The sequence below is a fragment of the Pteropus alecto genome, unplaced genomic scaffold (genome assembly GCF_000325575.1).
Source record: "Pteropus alecto unplaced genomic scaffold, ASM32557v1 scaffold106, whole genome shotgun sequence".
NCBI lineage: Eukaryota > Metazoa > Chordata > Mammalia > Chiroptera > Pteropodidae > Pteropus > Pteropus alecto.
Window position 1 is genome coordinate 8,643,308 of NW_006442103.1, and position 14,626 is coordinate 8,657,933.

General features: G+C 38.0%; 1 protein-coding gene across 2 annotated transcripts in view; it reads left to right on the forward strand.

Moving 5' to 3' along the window:
• Positions 1 to 14,626, forward strand: part of NTNG1 (netrin G1) — a 287,105-nt gene that overhangs the window by 130,467 nt on the left and 142,012 nt on the right. The window lies entirely within an intron of this gene.

Below are 14,626 nucleotides of genomic sequence, written 5' to 3' on the forward strand. Positions count from 1 at the left end.
GGGGATCTAAAACAATCAAGTGTTCCATCTCTTCTTTTTAAATCTGGAAATTATATCTATGTCTCCAAAAATAACAAATTTTACATTCTACTTTCATGTTTTGTTAATACGCTGCAGTCAGATGATGTTAAAGTGTAGCAATTTAGTAACTAATCTCAATTGGATAGTTAAAGGTTAATAATATTCTTGCAAATCCAGATTGTATTTTTAAAATGTAAGTCAACAAACAGAATTTTAAAGGCTTTGGGAGAAAGGGATTTTTAAAAATTCACATAACTGCAGTGACTAAATGGATTTTCTTTTCTTTTTCATTTTTTTTCCCAGCCTAAAACTGGGAGCTATTCGAGCTAAGTATTCTTTTACTTTTTTGCTTACAGAAATTCTATGCGAGACTCTACGTAGATATCAATAGTAGAAAGAAAAGAAGTATTGTTGACTTCTATTCAGAAGACGTCTGTATGAACTAATTATTGGTGTATTTCTTTTAAAAAGTCAAATAACAATGGAAACACCATGTAGTGTTTAGATTTATTTTCATATTGACACTGAGGGAGCAGGAATTCTTATTATCTTTGAAAGTCTTCATATGCCATTGTTTACATTAATATTGCTGCTTTCCACTAGCAACATTGGATGGCTGAATTGGTACCATGCAAGGCTAGAATTTGTCCTGGACAAACTCCAAAAGAAACAGAGGTAGAGCAGGAATGAGGAACAGCCTCCCGCTTCGGGAAAAAGTTGCATTCTGGTAGAAAACATCCCCTTGAAAAATGGTCTCATTTCTCTCTTGATTGTCTCCAAACCTGTTTGACATAAAAAGTAGGGAGCAGGTACCTTCAATATAAGTATGTTCATTTATAGTAAAATGGAATACAGTCGTACTGCACTAATACCTTTTGTACATTATGAAACATGTCAAAATAAGAAATTTTAAAGGATGAGATGACATAAGTAGTAATAGATGTCCAAAACATTTTCTTCAACTCCCCAGATGGGCCACTTTGTGCCCTCCTCTTAATGGTGTCCATCCCAATGCTTCCCAGGCTCTTCTATGTGACATCAGCTTAATGTCCTTTTAATAGGTATAAGACAGGGTTTAATCGTCAAGTGAGTTTGGGAAATGCTAGGCCAAAATTAGATAGGTCTCCTGGCCATGGGACTTCTCCTTTTTAATCCTGAATCCCATTGTGGATCCTTATGGGGAAGAGCATCTCTAGGGCTAATCCCAAGATCCCTGAGATAAATCCTGCTCAATTCAACTTTCCTGAAGATCATCTTCACTCGTTGTTTGCCAGCTCTTTCCCATCTGATCCCAGGAAGACCCTGATCGCCAATCCATTTGTATTACAAGCCTTTTATCCCACTGACTCTTCCCCCTTTTTCCCAGGATCATATCCTCCCTTTTGCACCTAGAACCTAATAAATTTTTGAATAAGCCCTGTTTGGGTCTTAGCCTCAGCTCCCCTCTTACCGTGCAACTGGTGTATCTTGGCTTTAGACAAGCTTGCCAGCCCAGCTCCGCTTCAGGTTCAAGATGAATCCTGGTCTTAGGTAAAAGAGATTTAAAATTGGTCTACTCCACAATTTGGGATTTGCCACAGATTCACTCTCGCTGCTTCGTCTTGATCATGTATAAGAACATGAACACTTGTTCCGATAACCTTATTTCGAGGACCCAGTCCCCACTTTGTACTCCATTGATGATAACTTGCCTGGCCCTTGACCATTTTAAGAAAAATGTTTTGATCTCTTGCTATACAGAAAATATGATTATCGGGGAGTCAAACAAAGTAAAATTATCAGTTAAGTTTTGTTCAACAACTACTATAGTGTACCAATATTTTGGTCACACACACACACAATTTGGTTCTATCCACATTCTGCCATCACCGGCCATGGACCTCGCCAGGTCACGTAAGTCCCAGTTTTCTCATCTGCAAAATAGAAAATAACAGTGTATTTCTCAAAGGATTGCTTTGTTTATTTGTTTTTTAGAATCAAATGATTTAATACATGTAAAGTAATTAGAAGAGAGTACTTAGAACAGTCCTGGCGCATAATAGATCCACAATGTTAACTTATATTATTGTTGTTATTTTAAACGAGTGCATTTTCTGAAGAAACCTGGGCCTTTTGGGTAGTTCAATAAAAATCAAGCACTTGTGTTTCATTTGAGGGTTCCAAAGTGTACGTTTTGTTTCTGATTTTAATTTTTTTTTTCAAGTATTGCTCAGTGTTGATTATTCTTACGATATGTGAAAATCTGACAGTTGAGAAGTGGTGTTGGTCTTATAAGTTTGGATCCTGAGAATTATCCCCACCATCTGTTTTCATTTACTACCTTTTCTATGGTGTCAGCATTCCAGGCTGTACAGAGGTGGTCTCTCCTGGCAGAATGTTTCTTTTTTAAAGGCAACACCATAAATGACTCAAACATAGTCATCACTTCTTTAGGTTAGCTTGGTATTTGTTTTGTTTTGTTTGATGTTTCTTTTGCTACAATAGTCAAATATGATTTAGCCCTCATATGTTAATAAATTACTATGTTTAAAGTTTGGCAACATTTGTTTTAAAGCTTGGGCTGTCTACCATTCAATAAGTAGTGTAAATATTTTCCCTCACCCTGTAGGCTCATGAGCCATCAAATACTGTACTAAAACAATACTGATCCTCCAGCAAGATAAAAAAGAAGGCTAGCAATAAGGACAATGTGATTTTACACTTTAATATCTAATATTAGATCCAAAGTTCAATATAAAATAATCTAATATTTAAAATTCAATATCTTCTGACTTCCCGGTTCGGAAATCACTTGAGCAGGCCAGTGCAATCCGTTCAGGACACATAGATTTTTCGCTGATATGGTCCTGAACTAATATTGAGGAAGATCTGAAATTGCCTAAAATCAATCCTTATATTGGTTCCTGTTAGTGAGAGTTAACCACAGCAGATTAATGAAATTAGAAGGTGGGGAACAAAGGAGACATTTATTCAATAATTTTAGTCATAGAGCATCCTGGCTACTAACTAAAAAGATTTAGCCGCTAAATAAGAGAGCTTTTGCCTTGGAAATACATGTTTTGTTTCCAAAATTACAATGTAGATACTAGCAGTTTAATCTCACGCTTAACCCTTCTTTCTTGAGCATCTTTATTCTTTCTCTTCTACTACATTTCTGTGCGCTCTACCATCGAACGTTTATCAATCTTTAAAGGACATTACTTGATCCTCTTCCCCATTTAAACGACTACGCCACTTTTCTTGCTCGTGTTTTCAGACTTCTGCAGTGTTTTGGATCCCTGCTCCACTCTCCTTTTTTATCATTCCACCTTTCTCTAGTAAAATGGCTTCTGCCTCAACACTCTATTATAACGAGTATTTCCGAGTATTTCCAAGGTCATTGACAACACGAGATCAAGACAAATCAAAAAGATTTTTCTTACTCCTTATCTTCTCTCAAGTCTGGCACTATTGATCACACACTTTTTGTTTTTTTTTTCTTTTTCCGGCACTTTAAAAGAATATTTTTTATTCTCTAAGATATAAATTGCCTTTTCATGTTCTCGAAGGTCAGATTAACTTTTCCTTCCTCTCTTTGTACATACATTCAAACATCTAGAGTGCCCTATAGTATATACATTAACTCAAATATGGGTTGTAAGCTGCTGATATAACCAGCTCTAACTAAGTGGTGTTTTCACTTTATGTTAAATGCATGGGCTTTTCCTTCTTCTGGGGGAGTTGCATGCTCCAAAAAGAGTTACTCCATCCTCTACGCCTAAATTCTGGAATAACATTAATATTGGGGTTGAGGAATTTCTAATTACCTTTCTGGAGGCACATAAATGCATTCATGTCGCAGTTTGATTTATGGCCATCCAGTTCACATTCTTTTAGATGTAATTTTTTTTTTAATTTATTTATTTAAATTAGTTGCAAGTATATAGTACATTGGTTAGACATCTATATAATTTAGATGTAAGTTTTGAAGAAGTTTTCAGTCCTTGTGGCTTATCTCCCTTTGGCCTTCCCAACTATAAAAAAAAACACGAGATTCAGACAATTGTTCAAAATGTCATCACTCTAGTTCTCATCTTAGGCTTTGTTTTCACTAGCTCGTCAGGCTATGTTTTCCATGCCTTCTGTACTTTTGTTTGTCGGGGTGTGCTTATCCCCTTTCCCAGACTCCTACCCGAAGCAAACATATCAAGGACGACAAGCACCTATCGGCATGGATGGGGAATGTTGTTTCAGTCTAGGCTATGAAAAGTAGAAAGGACCACAGTGAATGTTCGCTTGCCAAACAGGTGTTTGTTGCCTTCACCACATGCAGTTGATTGTTTAAGCCAATGTTGCCCAATGAAAGTAGAATGTAGCCACTTTAGTAATTTTAAATTTAACAAAGGTAAAAAGAAACGGGTAAAATAATTGTAACGATGTCTTATCTAATCTATATCTAAAATATTGTCATTTAGATATGGATCAGTATAAAGTGATTAATGAGGTATTTTACATTCTTTTCTTTTTGCGCTGAGTCTTTGAAATCCAGTGTGTAATCTGTACTTACGTCACACTTATTTTGGACTAGCTACATTTCAAGTGGTTTGTGGCTACCATATTGGAAAACATGGGAGTGAACGGTTAAAAGTAAAAGGGAAAGGAAGTGGAAGAAAACGAATCTCTGTTGTCAACTATATTTCAGTTTTTGTGTCGTGTGTGTGTTTTTTTGTTGTTGTTTTTTTTATGAATTAGATACTTTAATCTTTATCTGGGAGTGAGATATGGTCTCTATTTTATACTGGAGCAAACAGAGGCTCAGAAATGTTAGATAATTTTTCAGGTTGGTTTTGTTCATAAATTCAAGAGTGTGAATTTAGTCTTAGGCTTGATCTCTTCCCATCTGGATTAATTTTAAATACTCTGAATCCTAAGTTGGCTGGCATGGTGGGAGGATTGTATTTTCTAGATTGGCCACAGCTACTATAACAGGTTTGGGAATCTTTTTATATTTGTCTACAAAGGACACCCTGGGAACTTCTACAGTTACACCATAAATAATAGGAGTGGTATTTCTGTACTTGTATTTAGATTGACTTATTCTATGTATTCTGTAAAGAGATTGACTTTCATACCTCCATTTTATTAGCCCATTTTGAAGAACTGAGTGCTGAACTATTTGGTGGCAGGCTGGACCTTGAAAAGGAGGCTTTTATGAGATGACAAGTTGGAAAGGTCATATAAGAATAGCAATAATAGTGATGACAATGGTGATAGCAATTGCCAACATTTATTGAGGTCTTATTATGTGCCTGTCACCATGCTAAGCACTATTTATATATTAGTTCATTTAGTTCTCACAAAATGCTATGAAAGTGTACTGTTATTATTCCTATTACACAGATGAGGGAATTGAGGCATAAAGAATTCATATGGACCCATCTCCATTCCAAAAAGAGACTGTCTTCTTCACCTATGCAAACCTGAGGCATCTTTGAAGACTCCACCTCTTCTAAATCTTCTATAATGATTTTCTAACGTTTACACCTCTCTTTAATAATAAACATTTGCACTCCTTGTCTACAAATTAGACAGTTTCTATATAACCTACCCGAAATAACCCTCTATACCACATTTTCTTATTTTCAAAATGATACATCTTTCTCAATTTTTCCTGCTACCATATTGTAGCTGAAAAGGAAGAATCAACCTTATTGTAAACTAATGTGTAACACGTAACATAATGCTTGACACATGATAGCTCCTTAATATTTTTTGTCACCTAATTTACTTTGGCTTGTGATGGTGGCTCTCTGGTGGACTAATAGCCACTCTAGCCTTACAACAAATGAAGATTATATTTATTCTTGGTAATATGCCAAGATAATTATATATCTGTTGATCTGAATAAAATAATTCACATTTTAATGAAATATTGGCAAATTATAAATATAATAAATATTAGTATGTTATATCAATATTATATATGTATATGTGTGTGTATGTGTGTGTGTATGTGTGTGTATGAACTTGGGCAAGAAAATTGGATTTAGAGAAAATGTATTTCAAGGTTGGTAATGCTGAGATAGAACATCTTTCTGTCTTGAGGGGGAAAAGGAATGAAATTAATTGAAAAGAGGGAATAGAAAGGGAGAAAGAAGAATTGTTTTAGTTCAGTGGGCCCTGAAATACACTACCTATGTCCCAGATAGTGTCAAGACTAGATTTTATGAGTCTAGAGCCTATATTATTTTTAAAAAAGAGAAATATAAAATTGCAAACACAAAATTAGGTACAAAGCCTGAGAAGCAACTTGTGTAATTGAGTCGCTCTGAGGTGTAAGTTTCATTAGCTTCCTAATGAATCAACCTCTGGACCCAGGTAGGATTTTCAGGATCCCTGTGATTCGAGAGCCATTTAAGCTGCAGCACGATAAACAAAGACCACTTCCTTTTTTTCCAGCAAACGAGATATGCTTCTTTGTTCTCCATCCATTTCCACTTTATCATATCTTACATTTTTTTAAGGATTTGCACCACTGAGGCATTTCCAGACCTGGGCATGTAGAATTCCAACCTCATTCATGGCTTCTTCTCTTGATTTTCTTTAGTTCTCCATAATTGCGCAAGAACAAATCAAACTCTTCCTGTTCTTCTACTCCTGTAATCTCAGAAGGATGCCACGGGTTGGATAAGTAAGGCAAGATGGGGTCAGGAAAAGAGATCTTCGGCTCTAAAGCCACTAGAAGAAATACTGCTGTGACTGATGGAGAAAAACGAACATAAAATGAACACCAGGAAAGGACTGGGACATAATTGCAGCTCGTGCCATTTGTCCTTGTCCTTCAGCCACACAAGAAGTCCCAGTAACCATATCAATCACACACACAGCCACCGTGCACTCGGAGTTAGACTTCTTGTTTTTCTGTTTGGTTTTGTTTTACACCATATATTACATCATACAAATCCCATCGAAAACTTAGGGGGCTGGCTAATTCTCTAAGCTTGGTCATCTGTGTGATCCCCAATCACCAACCTATGGGCAAATCCGTCCCATCCCGCCAATAGTCTCAAATCTACTTAATTTATTCTGTTTACCTTGTTTCCTCCCTGCCTTCTTATTTTCCACTTTCTTTACTTTCTTTATAACCGTAAATTTTTGTTGCATACTTATTATGTGCCGATTCTCCTCATAGAACTCTAGTGGGGGAGACATAAAAATAAACAATGGGAACTTAATATAATAAGTTGCGTGATAATGTACCTGTACCTATATGTGGTTCACTCTACGGTGTGCGTGTGTGTGTGTGTGTGTGTGTGCCTGCATGCGTGTATGTTTGTGTGTATACATGCGCACACACACTCATAGATTAGTATGATTGACTCATGAGGTATGAAGGTGAGTGAGTAAAAAACATTAAAAAGTACAGAGGCCAGCTCTCGAAGGATCTTACAAGCTATGGTAAGGAATTTAAATTGTACTCCTGAAGGTCACGAGAAATCTCTCGCAGAGCTTTAAGACGGGGCATGATGCAGTTAGATTTAGATTTTGGAAAGATCACTGTAGCAGCTATGCAGAGAACAACCTGTAAGAGGACAATATAATATGGAGTGGGGTCATTTAAGAGGCTATTACAGTAATTCAGGAGAAAAAAATTTTATATTTACAATAATTTTAAAAACTTTAAGAAAGCAGTGGGAGTGTGAACAAAGCCGTGGTGATAAGCTGCATCTAGAGAACTTGGTTGGTGAACAGACTGAGGAAAGAGAAGGAATATAAGATGATTCCCAGGTTTCCTGCTTGGGAAAAGGAAGAATTTGGTGTCATTCTAAGAGTCAAGGAATACAGGAGGAGGAGCGTATTTAATGCTAACTACTAATTTTTGGGCACTCACTGCAAGCCTAGGAGATACTAAACACTCAACGTGCATTAAGTAATTTTGTCTCAAGTTAACATCACAAAATATATATTGTTATATTGAATTTAAAGAAGAAGTTAAATTCAAACCGAGGCAGCTCTATCCCAGAGCCTTGGTTCTTAATAAACAAGACACTAGTGTTTATCAGAGTATGGTCTGCATCAGAATCACCAAGGGTACTTGTTAAATAGGTTCCTGGGACCAACCCAATCACTTGAACCGGAATTCCTAATGCATGGGGACTGGACTCACCAGGTATTTCTTATGTACCTTAAAGTTTACATATCACTGCAATACATAGAATATATTACATCTTGGTGGAAGGAGGGTGACAAGTTCACTTTTTTTTTCAATATGCAGATTTTAGTGTATGGAGGGTGCCACCCAGATTGTCATCTCAGTAGAGTGCACAAATATCTTCAGGCTGACTTTGCTGCTGGGACGGTCTGACCCACAGAGCTCAGGCTAACTAAGGCTAGTGTTGCTGCTACCACTCCAGGGAGGTTTGGGTGAAGCGTTAAACACAGGAAGGGTGGCGGTATGGGATAAATTAATACCAAGCTGAACCTTCCAGACTCCTTTGTACTCCGTTCAGTGGGTTTTGCATAAAAATATATTTAATTTTGTACCCAGGGGTGAAATGAACACTCTAGGAAGCTGCAGTGTTGCTGGTGACTTTATTTACCCTCAAGAACGCCCAGTGCTCTCTCTCTAGGAGCACAAATAGTCCATTTGAGAAACATATGATGGTTGCTGTATAAGTCTAAGCTCCACTACTAACTTGCAAACATTTTGTTGTATTGTTTCTGTGTTCTTCACAATGTTTTTAACACAATTGAGCAGCTAGTGAATTTGGAAGAGAGGCATTTGAAAGGAGTAAGGAGTTTGAGAGATCGGACTCACTGGAAACCAATCCCTTTTGAAAGTGCCACATTAGAAAGTTACCTTCATGCTTCTCGTGACTAAGTGATCCCTTCCGTGGAGAATGCTTTGGTTTTTTATGCTCTCTTAAGTCTGGTGGCTTTCGGAAAATGGACTTCAAGTGGGTCTTGGACTTGCTTTCTCATGTGAGAGAAGAGGGAAGAGTTTGTGAGAATCAAGTCAAACTTTCAGGATTCAAAATGCTCAAACTAAGTCTCACACTGTGTAATGGTGTCAGGACTCAGAACATTCCCACCAGCTCACGATATTTTAACTCCCTTCAAATTACTTTAACCTAAAATGCGAACAGCTCACTTCAGCTCTGTGTTATTAAATGCAAGTGTCTATGTTCTAGTCTATTTCAAGACAACCTATGAGATAAAATATTGTACCAAAGGTTTTTAAGTAATATCTTTTAAGAAAATAAACTTTAAAAAGCAATTTCCTCACCAGTTACAATAGTGCCGTCTTACTACAGTAAGACATCCACAGTGTTTTTCTGTAGACATTTACTTTCAGACCCACTTGATTATATTAATATTTTTTTTTCTTCAGTATATGCAAAATATGTATTTAGATTGCTATATAGGAATCCACTCTTGTGGTTCATGTCTTGAGAATGTGTTTGTCTCCTGCTTAGAAACTTGGTCTTCTTGACCTCTGCAGCCTTCACCGGTTTGAAAATCCTAACCATAATCCTCTGTGGGGATTTACACAGGTGTCTATTATGGCCCATAATCTGTAGTATGGCTTCTAGTATTCTTGCTGCAGAAAGGTTAAGCCCTCCTGTCTTTATTCCTTAGTAAAAAAGTTCACACGGTGTTAGCATTGTCAGGGAACAGATTGAAACAAGCAGCAGCTTCAATCAGGCCTTAAGCCTGTGTTTATGCCAAGGAGGAATCTTTGTGATGAGCAAGGGGTTTCATTAAAAAAAGGAGCAGTCAGTTTTTAACTCCAGAGTTCAAAAACAAAACTCTTGATGTTCTATTATTCGTAGAGTGGCCTTATTTCCCAAACTAAAATTTGGGACTCTTTCTCTGGCACATACGTAGGTACCTTCGTCACAGCAGTTTCAGAATTGAGACTTAAGTTGAGACAGTCCCATAATATTCAGGCTATATTGTTACCATGTGTACACCCCACACTGGGAGCCAACATGCCAAATAACAGGGCGGGTTATGAGATCGCACTGCCATTCGTAGAGACAGCTGTCTTTTATGTCCAAAGAACATGCTGCTTTGTGGGCTTTTCCTGTCTGAAGACATTCAACCTTTATCCCCATAGCTGTGATCATCAAGGCCTGTCAGTTATCTTTCAGATTTCGGAACAGATGTTCACCATCTTGGATTGTATATACCTCTGGTTCTGATTTCTCTCCATTCTCCCTAATGCCAGTTACAAGTCCTGGCAGGAGCACCTCAGCATGACCGGTGAACATTAGCTCCCAGACTCACAGAAGTCCGAGTGTCTTCCGAAGAGTGATGGGAGGGCCCTTCCCATGTTATAGCTAAGCAAGGATCCCGGAGCAGAAAGAACTTGGAGAAAGGAGGAGTGAGCAAGAAGGGACTGGGGGTTCCTCCCACCAAAAATTACACCTCTTATGGAAAGAGGCCAGTCACCAGCCTCCCAGAAACTGTCCTGTTTCATTGGTTCCCAAAGAGCTCTAGTGAAGGAGGAGAAAAGGAAGCCATGTCCTCACGATGACAGCCCAGCCTAGCAGTTAAAGCGTGGTGCTCATGGTTCATCTCTCTGAGAGATGCGTGGTAGACTATGCTACCCCTTTCTTCGCCCTTTTAAAGCCTTGCATTGGCAAAGCCAGAGCAATATCTACTTCAAAGTCACAGTGAGAACAGGTTGGGAGTACTATCCCAGAATGCCGTTTCTGCCCCCCTTGCCTTCGTGTCTTTTTTTTTTACTGTCACTTACCAATGAAACAGGCAAGGACTAGCCAGATGCAAATGGGTGTGAGGCAGCTCTATCTCACTGTTCTTCACAATCCATGTTAAGTGTTAACCCAAATGCTTCTCAAACCATTTGGAAGTATATGCCTGCCTGCTTGGCATGTAACTTACAGTTCAGTAGCGAATCTCCCATGAGAATTTGCTACATGGCCAACTGTCATTCCCAAAAGTTTGCCAATAAGTAAAGCTTGGAAGGGCAAGTTCAAAATGGCAGGAATCACAGGTATTACAGTCATACTGTTCGTGTAAGATTTTGTTTTTTTTTTTAACAGAAGGGTCTAGTCCATCTTAGGTGAAACGATGTTCTTTTTAAGTGTCCCACTTGCCAGAAGGAAGGCACTCCCATCAATAGGAACAATGAAAGCATATCTCAAATTTTATTTATCCCTCTAAGTTCTGAAAGCACGTTAGGGAAGAATAACAACATATTCCGCTTTGGCTACAAAGTGCTAATTAATAACTAACTTCAAGTCTCCCAGAGGTAAAATATTAATGTTATTTTTTAAATGAAATTAGGCATCACAACATTCTTCCTCTTCTAATTGTTATAAAAATATTTAGCGGCAATGTTTGTTTAATTATTTAGGCATCTCTTAATGGTGTAAATATTACCAGCACAGTCATAAATATTTCTGCTTTGTCCATAGACAATCAGTTAAGGATCTGTTGCTTGTAGGACTTAAATTAAGATCTATTTAAGGCTGCCTGCTGGCTATAAAATAATTACTTATACTTGCTAATGCCTGAATCTGTTGGATTTAGCAGCGAGAAGTGTTCTTTGCTTTCACAAGTAGGGGAAAGTTATTTTTCTTATATAAATGTCATTGTTGATGGTGTTAGAGAGGATTAGGGTGGGGTTGAAGTAGTTGAAAATTTAATTAATCTAATCCCTTTAACAGCAATTGTTTTTTTTTTATTGATAATTCTCTGTAACAACAGTATTACAGATCACACCCGTATGAAATATTTACACTAAATATTTTAGCATAAAATCTCTCCTCCAGCTTTCTGTTCCTAAGGTGGTAACGTTTTCAATTTATTCGGCTTTCTTCTTTTTTTCTTTCTCTCTTACCTAAAATGCAAGGTTCCTTCTCAGGGGACTAGAACGAAAGCTCTTCTTTTTTCCCTGCTAATTTTCTCTCAATGTCATTATCTTTCAGTAAGTCATATTAATGGCCATCAAATCATTAATCTAAAGAGCATGAGTACTATGAAATAAGAATGGGTCAATTGATTTTTTTTTTATACATCTACAGTCATTTGGTATAGATTCTCATTGGAAATGATTTGTTTACTCATCGCTTTCAATAAATGGGTATGCTGCTGAAATTATCACTAAGAGTAGTGTCAGATGAAGGAGGAAACTGTCATTCTGGTCAACATCTGATCATCTCCAGTGTAAACTGGGAATTGTTCTTAATCTGCTCAAATGGCACATTATCCAGGAGAGATTTTCTCTGACCTCCCAATATAAAATTACAGTTAGTCGACCTCCTCAAATGCTGGTCTTCCCTCTAATAGGCTTTCTTTTTTCTCCACAGCAGTTATCAGCATGTAACATTATAAAACATTTTATGTTAGTTTACTTAATGCATGCCCCCAACTAAGATGGATGCTCTGCGGAAAGAGAGGATTTGAGTTTGTTTACTGCTGTATCTTGAGAGCCAAGACAGGTGCCTTAAATATAGCGGTATAGTAGGCAATCAATAAATCATTATTGAATGTGTGAAGCTTTTCTCTCATTTTTCACATGCCTAAAGCGCCAGATCAGTGCAAAGCAATGAAATTTTCTCCTTGTTTTGGCATGCGTTTTGGTGGCTCGCAACTTGACATAAATGTAGCCATTCATCCTGAGCTGGCTGTCCTGCCAAGCCCCAGTGGAAGTGTCCCTGTGGTACAAAAACAGACTCAGTGCTTATGTGGCCATGTCTTCATTCAAGGACTGAAACTATGGGTTGTGCAGCACTGTTTGGCATCCATATGTTTACATTCTTAAGAGTGATACAGAGCAGCGACTCTCAAAGGATGCTCTACAGGACAGGACCTACGTGCTATATAATTAAGGTCTACTAAAACGAAAAGGGGCTCCATGGTCAGATAAGCTTCTGAAACTAGGTATTGCTTGAAACTAAGGAAGGTTCTTAACTTCCTCGCATCTTAGATGTATGGTAACATTCATTAGGGATCCCTAAGATGAGACCACTTGGGCTATGTTTCCCAAATTCATATGATAGTGGACTTTTTCTTTTTAACCAGCCAATTCCGTTCTAAGCCTAGGTTGCATCATAGGGAATCCATTGACTTGGGAATTGAAGAGGCCAGGGCAGGGGCAGGAGAAGCTGGCCCTCGCTCTGTCCCTTATTCGCTTTGTTTTGTGACCTTGAGCAAGTCACGTGACACTTCTCTATGTCTCAGTTTCTTCTTCTGAAAGGTAGGGATAAAAAAGATAACCCAGGATAATATACTAAAAGTATCTGACTCGTAAGTGCTAAATAAATGGTGGTTATTGTCAGTACCTTTTATTGAATGTAGGAATGAATGCTTTCTAGACAGAAAGCTTCAAGTATACTTTCTAAGACAGGTTTGCTAGTCTTGACCCATTTCCCAGAATCAGCCTGCTGTGCCTCCTTCTTCATCTCGGCACCCTGTTCCCATCTGAGAAGCTCTGCGCATCTAAGCTGAAGTCAAAGAAATTCTATCTTTCTACACAACTTACTACAAATGCCTGATAACTCACGTGGTGTATCCTGCAGAGTTGATATCCTGTGTTTCGATACCCTTGACCTCAGAGGAAGACACTTAGGAAGAAGAAGGCAGCATCCGAGCTAATGATTGTGCAGATGGCTGCATGCTAACAGATTTTGAAGGGACCATAGTTTTTCAGTAAATTTCAAATGAAGGTATGATTTGTGTAAATCTGACCCCTTCCAGTAAAATGTGCATTTACATATATTTAGAATTTATAAGTCCTGACAGATTCCACAATATTTATAGCCCTCCATAAAAAGCCTTTGCCTGTTTGCACAGCTTTGCATTTGGCTCTCTGATATGCTTAAGAGAGTTTAAATAATAATAAATTTGGTGATTTATTCCACCTGGAACAGAAACTTATTTTCCCCTCTTGGCTCGTTTTGAAGGGAATACTATAAATAGTGGCACAGACGCTGGGATCAGGAATAGGGAACTGAAATTCAAGCGAGGAATACAGAAACATTTCCATTATCACTGATGCCTTGAATGTATTTTTGAAACTGTTCTATTCCTCAAATAATGTACCGTCTCTTCTTTCTCCTGCCCCATCTCAGTTATACTTGAGTCCCCCACACCTGTTGCCAGCTTTAGGATTCAGTTGCATTAATGGGAAAGAGAGAGTGAAAGTATTAGCTGACTAGGTAGGAGAAAGTTGCCTCTAGGGAGACCAAAGCAATTCTCCAGTGTTCATCTTACATTTCACAGGAGTCAGCTGGTAACTGAGCATCCCTGTCTACAGTGTAAATTTATTATTTGAGACTGAGCTCATGCATCCTGCAGGTGTGATGAAAAGTTCTCAGTTCATGAAAAGGGAGGCGGGATGGGGGGTGGGGGAAATCTAGCTATAATTAAAAGACAAAGCCTAAGGACATTGTCAGAGAGTCTGTTCTTTCACCTGTCCATGCTTATAATTACCCAGTATGAGATTAGAAAGAAATACCTGAATCGTTGACTCCAAATGACGCCATCTGTTTCCTTAAACACAAAATAAACAAAAGTCAGAGAGTGAGTTGTTTGCCATAGAGTCCACTGATGGAAGCTGAAAACAGCCATTTAGTGTAGCATAAATGGTGGTGTC